Source organism: Lichenostomus cassidix, chromosome 26, assembly GCF_008360975.1.
Source record: "Lichenostomus cassidix isolate B80296 chromosome 26, HeHo_3.0, whole genome shotgun sequence".
In the NCBI taxonomy this organism is placed as follows: Eukaryota; Metazoa; Chordata; class Aves; order Passeriformes; family Meliphagidae; genus Lichenostomus; species Lichenostomus cassidix.
In genome coordinates, this window is record NC_139506.1 from 2,312,087 (window position 1) to 2,326,657 (window position 14,571).

A 14,571-nucleotide genomic window follows, 5' to 3' on the forward strand; every position below is an offset into this window, starting at 1 on the left:
TAATAATATATAATTAATCATCTTAGTCCTGAAGTCCTGGTAGAAACACTAGTTCCTCATTGCTGCCAGATCAATTTCTAAGCAAGACCTTTAGTCCGTATTTTGAAATTGCCAAACTATTTTCATTGCAATAACAATCCATTCTGAATTATTTTGGAACGTTTGTCTGCACAAGAGTAGAATCCCAAAGTGTGTATTTTTGTGTTAAAATGGTATTTTACAGCTCATTACTTCAGAGCTGTATTAAAGTGATGGTATTACAAATGTCAATATAGTAATATAAAATAAAAAAGTTCACATGCCTTAGAACCCAAATTTGATCATTTTCTCAAGCCAGTATTCTGGTAATGGGGACCTGCCATAAGAGCAAGTCTTTTCGTGCACGACAGAATAAAATCAAAAAATAAATATTAAAAAAAAAATTAAAAGAAACCACTGAGGCTATATTTTAGCAAGGACCCAAAATAACCCTGTGCTCAAAATTTCTGCGTGTTGGGGACATCGACCTCCCAAAATCGAAATACCCAGCGGAGCCCCAGGCCTGTGCTGGGCGTTTCACTGCACACTCCAAAAGCTGCAGATCCTCTCGTTGTTTCCCTTGGAAGAGCAGCTGTTCTCCATTGCAGAAACTGTTTCAAAACAAATACCATCAAGGTTTTGCAGCGTGGTCCCTTCCAAATCCTCGAGGGCACAGCCACCCTCGCCTTCCCTCCTGCACGGCTCTCGCTTTAATGCAAAAAGCAGAGCTGACGTTTGCTTTCTCCACGTAAGCAGCACAGCAGGACAGCAAATCTCCAGAGAAAACGTGCTGGGGTAGAGCAGTGCTAGTGGGATTGACCCAGCCCAGGCAGGAGGTGCTTCCTGGTGGGGCAGTGCCAGTCTGGGTGACATGGAAGGCACAGACACCAGTCCTGACCATCACTGCTGTGCTGCTTTTAACCCCTCTCTGGTAAGTTTTTATGGTATGGGGCAGCAATGGCCCAGTGGGAATGTTTGGCTCTCTCCAGAACAATGTACTTGCAATATTTTTGTGAATAATCACTTATCTGAAAGGTTGAGGAGAAGGCAGACTCCTGACTGTCCTGATCCTCCAAATAACGACTTGTTCTGGAGCAGGGGCAGACAAGGAAGGCTCAGGGTGCTTTGAGTGCAATCACAGAGGGTCCAGATGCCCTGACAGCAGCAGAACCCAGGAGCAGGGACAGCCACCTCCCTATCATCCTCACAGGAGGGATGGAGGGACATCAGGGACACACCATGTTCGGAGGCAAAGGGAAAAATATGGAATTGGAGCAGGGTGTGCTCCAATTCCATATTTAAAGCCATGGAGCACAGTAACAAATTGCTGTAGAACTGTTTTCCAGACCTGACACAATGGGACTGCAGAAAAATGGAGCTGCTGCTCATTCAGGACTCCCAGGTTTATGGACACTGACGTTATTTTACCACTGACATAAGAGAATTGCAATTGAAAGTGTCTTCTGAAGGCCTTTGGTAATTCCAAACATGTGTAAGACTTGGCATTTCTTCAAAAGCCCTGAGAGTGATGCCTTTCTTCCTCAGGAAAGCTGGAGAAGGACTTTTGATAAGGACACTTGGTGATAGGACAAGGAGGAATGGCTTTAAACTGAAGGGAGGTAGATTCAAATGGAATATTGGGAAGGAATTCCTCCCTGTGAGGATGGTAAAGCTCTGGCACAGGGTGCCCAGAGAAGCTGTGGCTGCCCCTGGATCCCTGGAAGTGTCCCAGGCCAGGTTGGACAGAGCTTGGAGCAACCTGGGACAGTGGGAGGTGTCCCTGTCATGGCAGGGGGTGGAACAAAATGATCCTAAAGGTTCCTTCCATCCCAAACCAGTCTGGGATTCCATGATAATTAAGGAATCTTGGGAGCTGCCATTCCTTCCACAGACTGATGCCAATTACAGATCACACCAAGAGGTCACACAGCAGAGCAGAGGGGGAAATCTGTTTGTTGGTGTGACTTTAAAAGAAGAAGAAAACCATTTCAGGATTCAGCTGCTCTGCAAGAACTTGCTGGGTTCTGAGCAAGATCTCAGGTGCTCAAACCTCACCCACTACTGCCAGAGAAAGGGTGAGGGACTGAAGGGCCAGGCGATCACAGCTCAACTCATGCTGCCAAAATGCTGCCAGCACCAAAATCAGCTTCTTCTGCTTTGGTTCTCCTGTAGCCAAGGAGTGACAGGACCATCCATCCTGGGATAAGTTACTTCATTTGTGATAGCTGCGTTAGAATCTGTATGATGAGGTAAGACTGGAGTTTAGCATGGAGAATGGACCTGTTGCCCTGTTCAGCTTTTTGTGGAAGGTGACAAGAAGTGACAAACCTGTGAAGAAGGATCTCTACAGACCAACTTTGTTCAACATTAACTGCTCACTCACAGCACTCTGCATTTCCCAAGAGTGCCTCTGGTACCCACAGCTTTTCCACTGCTTTGGAAACAAATGCTACTCACTATGTGCTGAATTCTCTTCTAACTATTTAAGAAGTCTACCAGTTTTAATTATATATATAAGCATGATAACCAACTGCTTCCCTAAAGATGAAGTGCCTGCATTTCTTCTTAAAGCCCTACTTCTAAATATAAGGACTGAACACAATCATGGGTAAGAAAAAGGAAAGCTACTTCATCTAAAATAAGATCAACTCAAGTAACTGCTATGAAGCAGTTTTACTGGAAGAATTGCACAGTCACTATTACAAGAATTTGAAATTCTCTTTAGACTCCAAGGAAAGAAAAGCAAGGGCCTTATATTTCAAAAGTAAATCAGATCAATTTGGTTTCACCTTTGGCCTAATGCCACACGCCTGACACCCACAATTTCACTCCTGCTCAGCGGGTCTGACTCAGGAGTGAAGGTTAACTTTCGCCTGGAGGAAAACAGATCAATCTCTAGAGAGATGGATCATAATCAGCTTCCATCCCCCAGCATGGAACTCATCCTCTCATCACTGCTGTTATTAGTTTGGTGGGGCTTTTTGTTGAGGGGGGTGCGGGAGGTGGCAACAACACGTCTGAAAGCTCCCAGGTTGCTCAGTCATTGCTGCTGCCGAGTGGATGCCAAGAGCCTGGAATGCCACAAAGCCATTCCAACGCCTACACCTGCAACCAGGCTGCACCGCGTCGGGCCTGGGTGATTATTTGCACTTCAGCTGCAATACAGACAGGAGATGTTGACATTGACAGAGAAGAGATGGTTTACATAACAGTCGTGCTTTCTCCCAGTTCCTTTCATCCCTAACATGACACTGCTGCTCCACTCTAATCCCTTGTTCAAACACGATTAAAGAGCAGCCACACCCTTGCCAGCTCTTCCTTAGTAAGCAACACCTTTCATGAGAGCAATTACAACCACTCGGAGAATTTACTTGCAGGGTTTGGAATCACTGTGTGTTGCGTTTTCACTTTTCTCAGTCGGTTTTCCTGAGGAATTCTCTGCTCTGGAGAAGTTGTGTCTCTGTGCCTACAATGTTCTGAAATGGCATCTCCAGCCTGATACAAATCATTGGACCTGACAGGCAACCCTGAATCCCTTGGTCAGTAAAACCATCAAGGATTGCACATTGACACTTCAGTATCATCCTTCAACCAAGCTGCTTTAGGACGTGAAAAGGAATTAGCAAAATCTGAGGAACACTGAATGTAGCCCAAAGCAGAACAAAATATGGAATAACCACTATACAGCAGTTTAATACATAAACGGTCCAGCAGAACTTCTGGGCACAGGGCTGAAATTAAGAAAACACAAGACAGAACTATCCAGCTTCTAATCTGACCAGGAGACAGCATCTATTGGTTTTAGACAGCAGAAGGGAATCGTGACAGAACCAATATCTCATTAAAAAAATGGATGTTCTTTGGTTTGGTTGGTGTTAAAGAGGAACAGAGAATCTCCTCTTTGCTATGTGCCCAATTTTACAGCAGATTCCAGGCACTGGCCTCAAATTACCAGACAAAATATTTAGTCCTTATCCTCCCAGTGATAACTGAGCCTGCAATGACTGGTTTTACTTCAACAGTCTGACAAATAAAGTGGCTGGGATGGAGTAAGAGGTTCTTCTGTTGTGTTTCTGACCAACTGTTCTGGAGGCCAAATTTTTCTCGCTTTACACCAAAAGAAAAAAAAGCAACAACTCGAAATTGCTCCTGTTTAAATCAGTAAAACGGATTTCTGCTTTAAATGCAAATGGCTTTTTCTTTTGAAGCATTGCTTAGGCACACATGGCTTTTAAATAGAATATTGCCAGCCAGTTCCAGCACAAACCGCAGCAGTGGTGCTCAGCTTGGGTGCCTGCGTGGAGCTCCTTCTGCCTGGAAAAGGCAAGCCTGTACTGAGTGCACTGACTCATGGACTGCCTCTTTTTTTTATCGTTGCCTCTATTTCCATAATCCAGCGCACACAGTGGTCCCTGTCAGGCATTTAGCAAGATCTTGCCCTCGGGGTTGTGATCTGACCGTGATCGGTGCGGGGTGACTCACCCAGCTGGGAGCTCTGCAATAACCTCAGCCCAGGTAACACCTTTAGCCTCAGATGAACACAGATTGCTCGTGGCACCTCTGTGCAAAACACATCTGCTGTTGTTACTGATCAGATGTATCCTCTGGGGATTTTGTTCCGTTTCCCTTTTTCCTCTTGAATCATTGGATTTGGTTACATTCCAATTCTACTGCAAGGAGTTCCAACTCTGAGAACAAGTTTAGCTGTGGCAGGAAGGAAGGAGTGTGCACAACCCCAGCTCCCCGGTGACAGCTCTATTAAGCAATAAATAACAAGCCTTTTATTACAGGTTCTAATTAGAACAGGGCTTGTCTGATTTAGGAGCTAAACTGAGCATTCATTCCAGAATTCAGTTTGATCTGTTGCAGTAACATTCAAGCTCTGTTTGTTTTCTTTTTGGATTGATGATGCACAGTAAGGAAAGGGAAGGGAAAAGTGTTCATGTCACCAGCTGCAAAGGACTGCTTTGGTTCTAGGCTGTTCACAGAGACTGGAACCCAAATTTCTGAAAACATGAGCATTCCAAGCCTTTAGACACCCTGAGATGACATTTTTATTGGGGTGGAATATGCTGGACATAGGAAGGAGCTGCTCAACAGTGAAATAACAGAAGAGTGTGTTCAGTTTGCCAGACAATGTCCACTATATCAAACCTATAAATGCAAACAATGAGTTTTTATTCTGTTTTCACACACAAGGTTCAGAATACTTTTCAGAAAGCCATGAAGAACATTCTCCTGTTAAGGTAGTAAAAAACAAAGTAGACAGATTTTGCACCAATTTTTCAAGAGCTTTTACATCACTGACAACAATTGTAAGAAATTTTTAGCCACAAATATTGTTTAGCAAACAGCAAAACTGGAGGCTTTGTTAAAAATATTCTGAATTGGAACAGCTGTAATGAGCTAAAATGAAGAAGTGAAGGTGACCAGCATGCAAATTGTGTGAAAAGTTCCTTGTCCTCCATTAACTTCCTAAGACTATAAATCAGAATAGACAAGGAGACAGATTTTGGAATCATATCTATAAATTTGGATAATTAGTAGCACAGGAAAAGTAGTATCTAATGGGAAAGTGCTGTTCTAAACTGGGACTGTTTACTGGGCAATGATGGAAGCCCAGTTCTCTCGTTCTAGAAAGTCAAGAGTTCTTGAAGTTCCCTTTCAAAGTGCACTCCCAAAGCAGATCCCTGAAGCCAAAGACAACAAACTCGGCCAGGGTTATTGTTAGGCTGAAGCAAACAACTTGTGAGCTGTGTGACTGCAGTGAGCTGTGAGCCCAGAGCAGCCAGAGCAGCCAGGCAGCAGCAGCAGCCACCAGCAGGCAGATCCTGCAGTCCTCTGCCAGCTACAGGGTTAGCATTGCCACACAACTGTGTCACTGAGCTGCAGGAAAACCTTTTGCCACAGGGCCATGAGCTGATGCAGAACAGCCACGTATGACAGACAACATCTTCTTGCTCCACCCTGGCCACGTCAGTGCAGTGACCTCCACAGAATGCAGCTCATTATGCATTGATGGGATTGATACAATTAGTGACTAATTGCTGACATAGGAAAGAGAAAAAATAATAAACATTTGGTTTACTTGCTCTCGACAACCTTCTGTTGGAGTTTTCATGCAGCTGCAGTAAGAGAACACTCAGAGCCAGGAGAACTGTGGCAATAAAGCTCTGGGGAAAGTTAAAGGCTTTTTGCTGGTCCTGAGTGGAATCAGTTAGTCTGATTGTAATTTCCACAGCCAGCACAGGCAGGAGAGTGGAACTGGGAAAATTAAGGCCACATATTCCAGGAGGTGCAGATTCTGTATCAGCTCAGCACTGCTGACAAATGCTCCATTTTCATACAGTCACAGAACCATGGAATGGTTTGGGTTGGAAGGACCTTAAGGCTCATCCTATTCCACCCCCTGCCATGGCAGGAACACCTTCCACTATCCCAGGTTGCTCCTAGCCTGTCCAGCCTGGCCTTGGACACTTCCAGGGATCCAGGGGCAGCCACAGCTTCTCTGGAAAATCCATTCCAGCCCCTCACCACCCTCACAGGGAAGAATTTCTCCCTAGCATCTGATCTAAACCTACTCTTTGTCAGATTAAAACCATCCAATTAAGTTACATCATGAGATTTTTCTTTCTGAAATTGGAAGATGTGGTCCCCAGCAGCTCAAATATAACCAACTTAAAAACTCCCTTCAAATTTGAACTTGAAATACTGAATTGCTTCTATTTCACCAATGTATTGAAGATACTACAGGTCCTAATTTTCTGATTTGTTTAAAAATAACCAGACATTTATTTGGAGAAGTTAAGATACAGATTATCTTATCTACAATGGATTTGGGGCAAATTGAAAAAATAAAATTATTTATCTCATCTTCCCCAAACTCAGATCACCTTCAGTTTTATCAAACTGCTTAGACATTGTCTAATGTGAGTGAACAGATGATTCATTTGGTGATTAATAACTCCCAATACAGCTGTCATCTGCAGCAAGGCTTAAACACCAACCTCGGAACATCAAAGCCATGCGAGGGCAAACAGGGAGAATCAAATTAATGATGAGATTTTTGCAAACTGGATCTGCTCTGGCTCCTTCAGCACTGGGCTGAATAATGATGTTGATGGTAATAGTTTATTCCTAATGTTCATAACAACCCATCATTCTTCAGACAGAGTATACAGCACTTATCTTCCCATCCATCAGCCAGCCCTGGGTTTGTGTTAACCAGTTGTAACAGGATCTCGTGTTTGAGCATCAGGGGTGATTCAACAAACATTTCACACTGTCACTTTCTCAGCATTGCCCAGTTTCTGTTTTGATTTAGCCAATTATCTCCATCCCATTCTTATTTCTCTTTTACTTTCACAGACTATTTTTTTTGTGCTCAGGATCTCGCTTATTAATATTATTTTTAAAATGCTCCTCCACAGCAGCATCTCTAATTCTATTTTTCCTGCTTTTCACAATACTTGCCTGCTTTGCATCTCATGCCATACTCATTCATTTCCCATTTTGCTGCCTGTTTGTTTCTCAAATTGTCACCCAGAAGACGCTGTGACTTCCCCCCCAAGCAGATGACCATGCACAGGGTGGGTGTTCCATCAGTCTGAACCTTCAAACCTATTTTTATTCCTTCCCCAGAGGATCTTCTCTGTCAATAGCCTGAAGTGAAATGGCAGCTGGAGGCAGGAGCACCCTGGCCAGTTTTAGTTGATTCTGATGGGGGAACAAACACATTTTACCCTGCAGAGCTCCTGCACAACAGGCTGCAACAGCCCCAGTGCTCCTGCCAGGATGCTTCTCTCTTCCCTGCCATCCAGCTGCCTCAGCTCTTTCCCTCAGGTGTGTATTAAATGCTCTGTTTTTCAACTCAAGCATCAGTTAGAGCTGGAGATAAACCTGACCTGCAGAGGGTTCAGAGCAACCCATGGAAATATTCAATTTCTTGGCCATTGGCCCCGGATGTGTGAGAGCTCTGCAATCCCTCCACTGCAAAATGGCTAAAGAGACCTCTCTGCAAGGCTGGGCCTTTCCAGACACCTTGGAGATGTGAGGAAGTTCCTATAGAGGAACTGAACAATGTTTTATTTATTCAGTTATTTATTTATCTGAGGCAGGACTGAAAATGAGCAAACTCACATGCACTTATGGCATTTATTTTATGTTTCACATTTCCCTGGCAGTCTCCAGGTAGGTATCACGTCTCAAACATCACTATAAAGCGCTGAAATTCTCTTTCAAAGTAAAAGTACATTTTTGAAAAGGTTTTTTCCTTGGTTTATTGAGGGGTTTTGTTTGTTTGTTTGATTAAATAAAGCAGCTACAAGGATAAAAAATGTTTCTGGGCTGACTCCAGTTGCTTTCCTGGCTTTTTTCCAGTGATGTTCAAATCAGAGGTTGTTCAAACTAGGAAACAGTAGTTTTGCCATTTACTCATACAAAAACTTGGGAGCTCTGGTATTTTTTTAGTACTCATTACTAACAGGGTTCAAGAGTACCCTCTCCTCCGTCATGTGGCTCTGGCTGTGCATAAACATTGCTTTGACCAATAGGGGCAAAATTAGATACTTCCCAGAATGATTTGCTGCATTCTCACGACAGTTGAGATCCCAGACTGGATTAGATCCAGTGGGAAAATGTTTAGACAAAGTCCTGCACCAGAGAACACTTCTGAGAGATGTGTCTGTGGTTTGCCTAGGACAGAAGGCAAGGTTACAGCCAGGCCTGGAGAAATGGCCTGCTGTGGGTGAGCCTTGGAGGGTTTTGTCTGTTCACAGGGAGGAAAAAAAATGGAGCATCCAGCAGATGTGCAGCCACGTTCATCTTCCTCTCTGTGAGGATTGTGAGGCCCTGGATTGGATTTCCCAGAGAAGCTGTGACTGCCCCTGGATCCCTGGAAGTGTCCAAGGCCGGGTTGGAGCAACCTGGGATAGTGGAAGGTGTTGGGGTTGGAGCTGGATGAGCTTTAAGGTCCCTCTCAACCCGAACCACTGTGATTTCTAACACCAACCATTTGGTTCAGCTCTGTACTTCTCAACTGTCACGAAATGGAAACCAGAAAAAGGAAGGAGGTCCACAGGGAGATCAGAAAAGGAAGGTATTACTCAACCCTCTCTTCAAACACTCTCTCCTGACCCATTAGATTTCAGGAAGTCTTTAGGAAATATTTAGCTAAAGACTACTCCCCATTCAGTGATCTAGCAGGAGAGATAAGCACATCAGGACTGAGAGCTGCAAAGTGCAAATGCAGCATGAAATTGGAAGCAGGAAAATGGTCTTAGCACCTCCACTGTGCTGCAGCAGGCAGAGCTTAACCAGCCTCTGAGGCCTTAAAAACTTAAGCCCCTACTCATTTCTTCTCATTAAGTCATTTGGAGCAACATTTCCTAACAGGTGCTTGGGGTTTTTTTTTCCTCCTTCCTACTGGTTTCTCCTTTCTTCTTCTATGAGAGTTGTTTGGACTCGTTCAGCTTGCAGATTCCACTCCAGGCAGTGGAGTTGTAATGATTCTCATTCAAAACATTTCTCCTCTCAAAGGCATTTCTGCCTTTGCCTTCCCTTTGAATGAAGATTGTGCAACCTGCATAGCTTTGCCTTTTTAGCCCCTTTGAGTGAGTTTTATCAATTTTTGTTCCTCACTGCTCCAGCAGATTGCTCTGAGTTAGCAGTTATCATGTGCACACATCCACACAACACAGAAATGGTGAATTATGTCTGTAAATCTGACACACACATTGTTAGAAGTTCATTTAACCTGCATTCCTGCAGTCATATTGTGACAGCATGCTTAGGAATAGATTTCCTGACTCAGGTGACACCGTTATTCAGCTTTTCTTACCCTCTTTGATTGCTGGAATATTACCTAAAGCTGTTTAGAAGACAGAAGATGTGTGAAATTGAAATCATCTGGAGACAGCTTCTTGTCTGCCACTGATGACAGGTAACATTACAATAACTAATTTGTTGTTATTCTTAATTTCCTGTTACTTTCATTCACATCTTTGCTGTGAAGGCACAGAAGATCCTTTGTCAAGCAGAGTCCAATCAACAGCAAAAGATAAACAGAATATGCAGGAATGACTGAGTAGTACTTCAACTGTATGTCCTTCACTTTGTGTTTATTCTTAGTGCTTAAATTGCCTTCCTTTCTAAGCCAGAGGTCATAGTGAAATTTCTTTTATTTATTTTCCCAGTGTGATGAAGCAGCAGAAGACGATGGTGCTTCTCTGTTAATTGGCACTGCAGAGAGGCTCAGGCTCCAGCTGAGGGGTGGTTTGGAGCAGTAAGAGAGCAAAGCTGAGCTCACTGCTCTCAACCTGGGACTCTGGGAATTGGGGTGCCTTTGGGACAGTCTGGTCCACGAAAGAGGGGGAAAACTTCAAGGTTCTTGGTTCATTTTATCAGAGTGGGAAAAGAAAATAGGAAAAAAGCAGAGATAAGAAATAGAGGACCTCTGAGCCAACAGCAGCAAACCCTCAAACTTTCTGAACCTTGTCAAAAGCAGCTCCTTTTAGGACCTCAACAGAATTTTGATATTACTGTAAAAGTATCTGTACCTCTATTTAGCTTCTTCCTTTACAAATGTAAGACACTGAGGGAGCTGGGAATGAGCAAGGATTCAAACAAACATTTCAGCCTCCTGTAACCTCACCACCCAAACTGTCAGCCCTGCAAGGAACTTGAGGACACACCAGAGTTACCAGGAGTCTGGGAAACCCTAGCTGGGAAAGACAAATGCACTGCAGTGGTGGAAAGAGGTCAGCACTTCAGTCCCATCTGAATTTTGCAGGACACAGCAATGTACATTCAAACAAAGCTGCTGTGGCAGGAGGCAAAGCGCTACAGAAGGTAAAGGACAGACTACTCATCTCCATCCTCCCTGCCATGGCAGGAATATACAGAATTTATCGTTGTACTCATCCCTCATCATGGGCTGCATGTACCATTATCAGCATATTCCATAGGCCTTGCATCCCTCTTTCCCCTCCCTTAACTTTTCACCATCTTTTCATCTATAAATAACATTTAAGTTCATATTTCAAAAGCACACAGGCTCTTGGCCTCTCTAAAATCTCTAAGAAATCACCTTTACTTCCCACAATGTAGATCCAGAGCATCCAAAGTCTGTTTGCTTGTTATATTAATAGAATTCAGAAAATTGCTCTACAACATTCCTAAAAAAGAGAATCAGCCAAAGTTAGACTTGGCATCTGCACAAGTCTCAGTTATTTTTTGGAATACTTTGACAACACCCTTATGTTATTGTCTCTGGGTTCATTTTTCTGCTCATGTATTCCCCAAAGAAGGAAAGAATGGTATTCCTGTTCTCTGAATAAGGACACATCTTGCTTGTCAGAGTGATTTCATTATTTTCCCTTCTTCTTGAACTGTTGGATCTTCAGATCAGGAGGTTTCAGGTCTTTCTAACTCTTGCTCTTCACAGAGTCATCCTACTGCCTCCAATTAAGAAATGAGAACAGAATTTTACCTGCAGAGCAGACACCTTCAATTATTGTCCTTTCAGCTCGATCCTGCAGGGAGAACTTTTGGAGATCACAGAAAACCCATTAGGTTCCTAAATCTGATTTAGTAACACAGAAAACCTGAGCTATTCAGTGCTGGCACTGTGGCAAAGCCCCAGCTCCACAGGCTCCACTTGGCTTCCCCTGGGTGCACCTAGGGACAAAAAAAAGGTGTAGCATGAATGAGGTGACTCCTCCAAAGCTGCTTCTGAAGGAACCCTGCAGTCAATTGAGAACATTTTCATTTTCTTTCTTCCATTTGATCTTCTCTGCAACATATTTTTCATATTATTCCTCACATTTTACTTCCATCTGGTTTCAGCTTTTGATTAGAAACTTGGAAGCTCAGCTTTAACAGCTCAGTGCAGAGACCTGAGCTGCTTCCAGCCATATTCCTCCTTGGAGGAGCTTAATTCAGCCGTATGGTTCTTTTTACTGGGGCTGTATCCTCAGTAAATAGTTTGCAACTCTTGGAAAGAGCAAAAACTCTTGCAAACAGAGGAGGGGTTTGTTATCCTGGAAGAAACAAAAGCTGCAAGACAGATGATAGTGATTGAACAATATTTGCTATGCAAAGTGGCATTTATAGGGAAGCTGCAAAGTGCCAGGTTTAGCAGACAGGACTCAATACACATTTGATGCTGGTGAACATCTCACCAGTAACACAGGAACAAGAGCACCATGATGTCTGAACTCAGCCCAGAATTCACTGCAGCCACCAAAAACTGACGCTGAAGTTACTGCTCAGAAAAAAAAAATTCAAATGTTGTTATTGTTTTGATGGGGTTGTAAATTGTAGAACCACTGAATAGTTTTGGTTGGAAGAGACCTTAAAGCTTATCCAGTTCCACCCCCTGCTCTGGCAGGGACACCTTCCACTATCCCAGGCTGCTCCAAGCCCTGTCCAGTCTGTCCTTGGACACTTCCAGGGATCCAGGGGCAGCCACAGCTTCTCTGGGCACTCTGTGCCAGGGCATCCCTACCCTCACAGGGAAGGATCTTTCTAACATCTGATCTATCCATGTCCCTGGGCATGATCAAGAGAAACTGGCAGTCCTCAGGTTGGTGGATGGTTCCATTTTCACCGTTAAAAGAATCATCTTTACCTTAGAAGCTTTAAAACATCCTGAGGCAGAATAAATCTGTGTTCTCTCCAAGTGTTTGCAACAGGGCATGACTGGGACACACAACAGGCACAGACACCCAGCAGAGATGTGGGTGGGAAGACAAACTGGGGATTTGGGAATGGTGATCCTCCCACAGCACCTCAATTCCAGAAGTGCTTCATTCTCAAGGACCTGTGAAAGTCACCAAACAAAGCCACATATAGGCCAACATCAGAGGCACCCAAAATGCTGTGATTTCCACCATCTTTGGAACAGCAGCAGGAATTTGCCAAGGCATCCTGAATCACCACCTTCCACAAGCATCCATGAGAAGTTACCTACCTGGCCCGCAGGCATTCAACTACTAAGAATCAGGGAAATGGCTTTGGATTTCCCACATTTCTGAGCAATCAATCAGGACAGCTAAAGAAAGGCAGAAAGCAGGATTCTAATCACAAAGCTGTGAAGGAGCAAGTTTCCAGATTCATCCAGCTTTTGTCACTTGGATTTTTTTCCTGCATTCTAAGCTTTTTTTCCTCCATTCTGATACCACCTCATCTGGGCTGTGCTTTTATAATATTCTTTGCTGTATCTGCAGAGTTCACAGTAAAGACTTGAGCCATATGTAGGACATATGCAGGAGATATCCTGGAATGATCTCATGTTTACAGCTCAGAGGAGGATCAGAGAGCTGAAAGTTGGTCTGGGTTGTCCCCTAGTGGTCCCCACCTTTCCTGGGGAGAGCCCAGAGGGGCTGTGAGTGCTGACTGTGGTTGTCATCCACAAACTGTGAATTGTCCCCACTAACCAGGGGTTGCCTCCTTCCCTGCAGCATTTTCTGCTCAGCTCGCAGCATTTCCCAGCTTCCTCACTGCAGACCTTACCTGCCGTTTGCTCCCAAAGCTGCCCCTGTGATGATGATTATTTCTACACAAATCCATGATATGATTATCAGCTACTCTTTTAGAGGTTCTTCCCAATCTGTCATTTATAATTCCAGTTCTGTCCTCCCCCATTCTGGCAGTATTTTACAGTTTTGTTGTCATTTATAAATTCCTGACAGAGTTCCCATTACATTATCCAGGTTATGTAAAAGAAAATATTTGCCATCACATTAGTTGTCATTTATCCCACAGCTTCACCTCATGAGTTTTAGGAACTGGTGCAGATTATTTTACCAAAAACACCCAAGGAAAAATACAGATTTCCCAGAAACTTCTCACAGATCTTTGCTCACATTTCTCTTGTTTTCTTCAGCAATGCAGTTTAGAGAAACAACTCCACATCTAAAATCTGAAATGCTGCTTTTTCACTAACAGGTCAAAATTTTGAGTCCAGATCTTCTGCCAACTCTGCCCATGCACAATTTTTTTAATTTACCTCTTGTCCAGTCAAGTCATATGACATCACATAGGCTTTCCTCCTGCATGTTTTTCCACATTCAGAGCACTGTTTTGTAATTTAATTGGAAAGTTGATAGTTCCAGACATCCTAAATCTCTACACAGTCATCTCCTCCATGTTTGACCTCAGCAACTGGAGGTTTTACCAAGAGCTTTAAACCCAGGGGAGAAGCTTTTGCTCTAATTCCTTCCTTTCTGCCCAAATCAACCCCCAGCTCCATGTGCATCCCAGCAGTTTGGGTCAGACTCACAGTCATTGTCCATTGTTCTGTTCTTCTTCCTCACTTCTCTTTCCCTTTCCATATTCTGAGCCTCTCTGATGCAATCTCAGCTGTTTTGCTAAGAAAGCTCCTGTCAGGCCACACATGCAGCACAGGAAGCCCAGAAGAAACTGTGGTATTAAGTGGTTTAAGTGCAATTAACTGAAGGATTGTCATGGGAACAATCTAATTTAAGATAAAGAACAAAATCATTAGCCCCAGAAGTTCACTGAACTTTCACTTGTGTTCTCTCTTCCACCCAA

General features: G+C 43.6%; 1 long non-coding RNA gene across 3 annotated transcripts in view; it reads right to left on the reverse strand.

Annotated features, from left to right (window-relative positions):
- The window catches only part of LOC146426924 (uncharacterized), a 62,118-nt gene that overhangs the window by 11,988 nt on the left and 35,559 nt on the right, over positions 1-14,571 (reverse strand). The window contains exons 4-5 of one of the 3 annotated variants that reach the window (XR_014856594.1): positions 12,989-13,069; positions 11,111-11,694 (exon numbers count right to left, since the gene is read on the reverse strand). The exons of the other annotated variants lie outside the window; for them this stretch is intronic. This is a non-coding gene — a long non-coding RNA (uncharacterized LOC146426924). Of the gene's footprint in view, positions 1-11,110; positions 11,695-12,988; positions 13,070-14,571 lie in introns of those variants that run through there. 3 annotated transcript variants of the gene reach the window in all.